Source organism: Dromiciops gliroides, chromosome 4 (genome assembly GCF_019393635.1).
Source record: "Dromiciops gliroides isolate mDroGli1 chromosome 4, mDroGli1.pri, whole genome shotgun sequence".
NCBI lineage: Eukaryota > Metazoa > Chordata > Mammalia > Microbiotheria > Microbiotheriidae > Dromiciops > Dromiciops gliroides.
Genome location: NC_057864.1, coordinates 341,170,572 through 341,178,083, shown reverse-complemented (window position 1 = coordinate 341,178,083; position 7,512 = coordinate 341,170,572).

Sequence of the window (7,512 nt, the reverse complement as noted above, 5' to 3'; positions counted from 1 at the left end):
CCTCTTTGCCTTCCTTGGATTATGTGCCTTAGTAGAGGTATCACTAGATAAAATTATTTTACAAAACAATTAAGCCATTGCAGCTCCACCAACAGTATATTCAAATGGCTGCTATCTTCCCACGCTCCCTACAATATTTACCGTTTTCATCTTTTGTCATCTTTGCCAGCCCAATAGATGTAAAGGGAAGTCTTAGAATAATTTCAAATTTTGTTTCTCTTATTTTAAGTGATTTGGAGCATTCTTTCATGTGGTTATTTGTAACCTGAATTTCTTCTTTTGAAAAATACCTTTCAATATCTTTTGACAACTTATCTATTAGAGAAACCATCTTTACTAATTTATAACTACTCAAAACCATTATCCATCCAAACAATTCACAAGCATTAAATTCTGTTTTCACCCCCTCTAGTCTGTCACCTAGTAAACAGGGCAGAAATCTTATTGGGAATTTTTCTAAGTCAACACAATCAACTTTTGTTTTACTCTAAAGGTTAAGGAATGAAAACAAAGATTCTAGATTTTATTTTTTGGCCATATTGTTCCAACAAATGAACTAGCCAATAATCTACAATAACCACACAAAGGCATGGAAAGCAATTCTTAAGGTATTCATATGCTTTTTCAAAATAGATCAATAAAGATAAACATATCAAGTTAAAATATCCAAGGTTGAGAGATACCATGATGTTGTAGATAAGACATTGCTTTTGTAGTCAAAGGACCTTAGTTCAAGTCTTGGTCCTTGCTAGATGTGTGATTTTTGCTGCTCCAGGCATTTTCCTATGGCGTTATTTGGATGTTTTTTGGAGTGATTATGTCATGAGTTCGAGAGCTCACTGTCTTTCCTCTGCCATCTTGGCTCCACCCCAGAAGTCTCTAGGTGTGTGATTTTTAAGCTAGTCACTCTCTCAAAATCTTCACATATAAAACTGAGATAATAATATTTATGCTAGCTATCTCTTAGATGGCAGTGAAGAAAATATGTAAACCTTAAGCAAAGTGTTTGCATAAATGTGAGTTATTAAAACTTTTATGAATGCATTTAAATAATAGTAGTAACTACCATTTATATAGTGCTCTAATGATCACAAAGCACTTTATGAGTATTATTTAATTTGATCCTTACAACAACCTAGGCAGCCGGGTGGCTTGAATGTATAGCATTCTGGGTTTAAAGTTCCAATCTGGCCACAAATACTAGGTATTCAACCCTGGTCAAGTCACTTAACCTTTATTTGCCTCAGTTTCCTCAACTGTAAAATGAGGATAATAGTACCTACTTCTCAGGGTGGTTGTGAGGGTCAAATGAGATAATAATTGTAAAGTGCTTAGGACAGTACTTGGCACATAGTACATACTATATAAATACTTGCTATTATTATTATTGGTGGTAATAGTAGTAGTAGTAGTGGTGGTAGTAACAGTAGTAGCAATAGTAGTAGTATCCTCTGAGGTAGGTGCCATTATTATGTCCATTTTACAGATTAGGAAACTGAAGCAGCCAGAGATTAAGTGACTTATTCAGGATCACATGGCTAGTAAGTATCTATGGCAAAGACCAGGCATCCCTCCCACCAGCAGCTAGGAAGTTACTGTGGTCATCCTTCCTGTTCAGATAACTAGGGAGGAAGGTTTTGCTTTTTTCCCCTCTCTTTGCATAAAAGGATAGAGCAGTCATGGACATGGGCACTGGAGAAATGTGATACAGACCTGTGTGGAGGCAGCCCAACTTCAAGCCGAATGGAGAGAGATGATTTGTGAATCAGGCTGGGGAAGCAGGTGATCCTAGGCACAAACTTGGCTCTTCACTGAAGTCTTCAACCCTAGGATCATTCAAAGTTCCCTCCAGATATGCAGTTATCCCTCCCACATCGTAGGGATTAGGAGCATGGTACCCTTGCAATCTAAAAAATCCACATAAAATATTTTTGGACCTCTATACCATAGAAGAAGTCTGAATTTTTTCTTTTATGGGGTGTTTACAGTACCTTACTGTAAAATTTGGGTTAAATATTTTTCTGTGTCATCTGCTGGCCTTTCTGTGTTGTCTGTGGCTTCCACAAAACTCAAAAATACATTTTAATTTCTTATGCAGATTTGAGATATATCAAAACCAAGATGAGGCAAGTTGCTATGTGGAAGGGAGAACTATAGAGAGTGAGCTTGTGCTTTCCTTACCAGAGGGGTGAGTTTGGAGTAGCATCAGTACAATCTACTAAATAGAAGTGGAAAGACACTGTAACCATTAAGCAATGTGGCTGATATAGTTTTTGTTAGTCAATTAAATATTTGTGGTTTCAAAGCTGTTCCTTGCCTGTGTCTATTAGTGTTGTCCAGAAATGAAAGTGCAGGGCAGACCTGACTTCAAGAGTTCTCATTTTCAGACTAAGGTGGGTACAAATGAATCATGATAGATAAATTAGCATCAAAAGTCCTCATGATTTAAGTCCTTACAGGGGGAGAGATCTATGGGTTACACATGGAAATCAACTTGGCTCTCAAATACCTACCTAATGAACAAAGAACCAGGCATAGAGTTAGCATGGAATGGTAGAGCGTGTGCTGAAGTGGGAGCACAGGAACCATGTAACCTTGTGCAGGTCAAGAGTATCAGATTTATAGCTAGAAGTGAGCTTAGGGGCAGCTAGGTAGCGCAGTGGATAAAGCACCAGCCCTGGATTCATGAGGACCTGAGTTCAAATTCAGCCTCAGACACCTGACACTTACTAGCCGTGTGACCCTGGGCAAGTCACTTAACCCTTATTGCCCCACCAAAAAAAAAAAGTGAGCTTAAGGTCTACTTACTTCACCCCCCTCATTCTATAGACAAGAAATCTGAGGCTAAGAGCTTTATAATCCTAGAAGGACTAGGTGCTTCAATAGACATACCTTCTTTTTAAATTATAGTTTTAATTTGAAATAATTTTCATCCTAACTATTTTCTATTGCTTTTGAATAAAACAAAACCAAACCATGCATCACTTGGCATAGTTTGGTCCTTTGAGTCTTTCTTAAATCCTGATCCTTCTAGTAGTAATGTGACTTGCCCCAAGCCACACAGTTTATAAGCTAGGATTTAAACCTAGGTCTTTTCACCCCATGTCCAGTGTTCTTTACACAATTTAGATGACCTCTGAGGTTCCTACCAGATCTAAACTGCTATGATATAGACAAAGGGAAAGATTTGCATATACCCATAGGTTTTTTTAATTAGCTTGAAACATAGAGCCTCTTCCAAGGGCATCATGCAAATAAAGACTTTTTAAAAATCAAAGCTATAAAAATAGAAGGCAAAAGCAGAAAGGAGTAATTTTTCAACATTTATTTATTCCTGACCTATATTAAGGATGTTAGGATTTACTACAAAAGTGAAAGTTCCAACATCAAAAGATAAACTATGAATCTTGGGGGCAACTTACACTCAATCCACCTGAGGCTGGGTAGTCACTTTTCTCTGTAGGTTACTCTTGCACTTAATTTTGCATGTGTAATGTAGCTTTTTCTCTGGAGTCCTTAAGAATATGTAGTACCCACTCTGGGTACACTCTCCCAAACCCCCAATCAGACTAACAGATTGAGAGCCCATAGGGGGCTGGCTACTTCTGTGATGTGGGGATTAGGGGTCACCCTGAGAGGTTCTAATACTATTACAAGCCCCCAACCAGTGTGCTCCCCAATATCAATCAACCAGTTAGCTTTGATTTGCTTTTACAAAGAAGATATTGGCTGAAAAGGTATAGCAAGGGCAGAAGTACAAAGACATTCACCAAAACTGTGGGACAGTTTTTTTCCCTTAGGAGGGGGGCTACAAGGAAGAGGGAGGTGATGCTTACAGTAGTTGGTACAAGACATTTGTCTCTTCCTCCCCACCTCCTCCCACCAACTGCACATAAATAAAGTACCTGGGGAGAGTGGGCTCACACTTGAAGCACAAAGGTCCAGAAGGACATATGTAGGGAACAGTTGGAAAGAAAGGGTACAAAACTCCTGACCCTAAGAGTTCTCTCTTTTAGGATGTAACTACTCCTCTACTCAAGTTAACTTACATGCAGAGTATATCACTATGAAATGCCAGACTGGATGAATCAAAAGCCAGAATTAAGGTTGCCAAGAGAAAGATCAACAATCTCGGATATGCAGACAATACCACTCTGATCACAGAAAGTGAAGAAGATTTAAGCCTCTTGATGAGGGTGAAAGAGGAGAGTATAAAAGCTGGCTTGAAGCTTAACATCAAAAACAGCTAAGATCTTGGCAACTGGTCCCATGCCTTCCTGGCAAACAGAGGGAAAAGAAATGGAAGCAATGTCAGATTTTATATTCTTGCACTTGAAGATTACTGCAGATGGTGACTGCAGCCATGAAATGAAAAGATACTCCCTCCTTGGAAGGAAAGCTATGGCAAATCCGGACAACATACTAAAAAGCAGAGATATCACCTTGCCAACAAAGGTCTGTATTGTCAAAGCTATGGTTTTTCCAAGGAGTGATGTATGGCTGTGAGAGTTGGACTATAAGGAAGATGAGTACCCCACAATCAGTGCTTTTAAATTGTGGTACTTGAGAAGACTTTTGAGAGTCCCTTGGATAACAAAGAAGTCAAATCAGTCAATACTTAAAGAAATCCATTCAGGCTATTCACTGCAAGGTCAAATACTGAAGCTGAAGCTTGGCCACATAAGGAGAAAACAGGACTCATTGGAAAAGACCTGGATGTTGGGAAAGATTGAAGACAAAAGAAGAGGATGACAGAGGATGACATGAGTAGATTGTGTCATGGAAACAACAAACATGAACTTAGACTTCAAGAGATAGTGGAGGATAGAAGTGCCTGGCTTGTTATGATCCATAGGGTCATGAAGAGTTGGACATGACTAAGTGACTGAACAACAGCAACTCAAGTTCACTTCAAGGAAAAAGAACTCCCTTGCTCTGCTAGGCTATTTGCTTGCTAGGTACAGTGTCTTATCTGTGGGGTCAGTCTCTTGCCAGGATGAGTCAAGCAGGTTGCTCTGATGTAGTACTGGCTGATCAGACTCAGATACAGGTACAGTCAGCTTCAGTGGTCTCTGCTATCAACTCTAGATACTGAAGGGAACTCTGACTTTTTGAGGCTCACAAGGCCATAATTTGGTCAAATCCATCTCGAAAGGGACATTCATTCAGGATCAGGAAAATACAAACACTAGAATCCAAAGAAATAGAAGTACCTTGCATTCATTGACACAAGATAGCCAGAGTAGAGAGAGGTAGGGTACCTTGATCTTCCCTAACCTGATGGCTCACAGCAACACTCAAAAGCTACCATGGAAGAGACAGAAGATTAAAAATACTGGCACTGGGAGTCCTTTAGTCCAGGTCTCTTTGCTAGATAATGATAATTATCCTTGTAATCATAAGGACCCATTTTTGATAAATAAGTAGGGCTCTTTCCTTCTCTTCCAACTATAATTGGTTCACTCCCTCCCTGTTATGCTAACCTAAAGATGTACTTCAATCTAATTCACTTTAAGAAGCTACTATGTTCGAAGCATTGTGCTAGATTCTGGGGACACAAAGATAAAATGAAACACAGTCCCTTTCTTCAAAAATCTTACATTCTACCAGGGAGCTGCCACATTTATAGACTAGTACATAAAGGTGATTCAGGAGGATCAGAGCATTAAAAACTATTTGTGAATGAGGGGCAGCTAGGTGGCACAGTGGATAGAGCACTGGTCCTGGATTCAGAAGAACCTGAGTTCAAATCTGGCCTCAGAGACTTGACACTTACTAGCTGTGTGACACTGGCCAAGTCACTTAACCCTCATTCCCCTGAAAAACAAACAAAAAAACAAACAAAAAACCATGGTGAATAAGGAGAGCTTTCCCATAGTAAGTAGCCCCTGAGTGGAGCCTCAAAAGTAGCTAAGAATCCTAAAAGGTGAATGTGAGGTGGAAGTATATTCCAGGCATAAGAAATGGCTTATGCAAAGGAACTGAGGCAGGAGACAATACAGTAAACAAGCCAGTGTCTAGAACATAGAGTGTTTGAAGGGATGTGAGATAAGTTTAGAAAAGTAGACCAAAGATCAATGGTGAGTTCATATTTTATCCTAGGGGCATGGGAAGTCATTGAAGGTTTTGGAGCAGGCAAGAGACGTGGTCAGCCTAAAGACCATTTTGGCATCTATGTAGAGGAAAAGAAATACACTGGAAATAGAGAGGCCAATTAGAAAGCCATTACAATAGTCCAGTAGAAAAATGGGGGACGGGGGAGCAGAGCCTGGTCTAAAAGTTTGTGAATAGAAAGGATGAATGCAAGAGATATTCTGGAAGTAGAATAAATGAAAGAAGGAATGAAACAGCATTTATTAAGTGCTTACTATATACAAAGCACTAACCATTGGGGATATAAACAGAAAAGCAAGATAACTTCCCCCCCCCCCCCAGGAATTCACATTCTAATGGGAAAAGCAACACATAGAGAAGGTTTCAGCTGCAAGTCAGATGAAAAGGTCTCATAAGCATCAGCAAAACAGATGGTGGTACATCTTTTTTTTTTTTTTAGTGAGGCAATTGGTGTTAAGTGACTTGCCCAGGGTCACACAGCTAGTAAGTGTTATGTGTATGAGGTCGGATTTGAACTCAAGTACTCCTGACTCCAGAGCCGGTGCTCTATCCACTACGTCACCTAGCTGCCCCTGGTGGTACATCTTTAATGTCATTTCTACTGATAGAATCATTACAATTTCTGATGGTGAACTATTTGACAGTGGCAAGTACATTGGTGGCAAGGACCCACAGTGGCCGGAGGGTTGCTGTTGGCTTACCCACGCATTGGTTGGCAGTTGACCAGCAGCTGTTGGTGGTATTAAGGAAGTAGGTTAGCTGTCTTTCCCAGTTTTGTGTCTTCTGCAAATTTGATAAGCATGCCATTTTAAAAACTTTATTCAAGTTATTAATAAAAATATTAACATAGGGCCAAAGGCAGATTCCCCAGGGTTCTCCCCTGGAGACCTTTCAAGTCAATGCTGAACTATTAATAACTACTTTTTGGGTCCAGTCATTCAACCAGTTCCAAATCTACCAAACTATACTATTGTCTAGCCTGTATCTTTCTGTCTTTTCTATAAGAATTACATGAGAGACTTTATCAAAATTCCCTGCTAAAATACTGAAAAGTGATAGCTAAATGTTTTCTATAACTTACAATCTAGTACCTCTGTCCAAAAAAAAAAGAAAAAGAAAAAGAAATGAGCTTATTTTAACATTACTTATTCTTTTTTTTTTTTTTTAGTGAGGCAATTGGGGTTAAGTGACTTGCCCAGGGTCACACAGCTAGTAAGTGTTAAGTTTCTGAGGCCATATTTGAACTCAGGTACTCCTGAATCCAGGGCCGGTGCTTTACCACTGCATCATCTAGCTGCCCCGACATTACTTATTCTTAATGAAGGCAGGCTGGCTGTTTGTGACATTTTTTTCTAGATATTCATTACCGGTCCCTTAATTAAAGTGTTCTAGAATTCT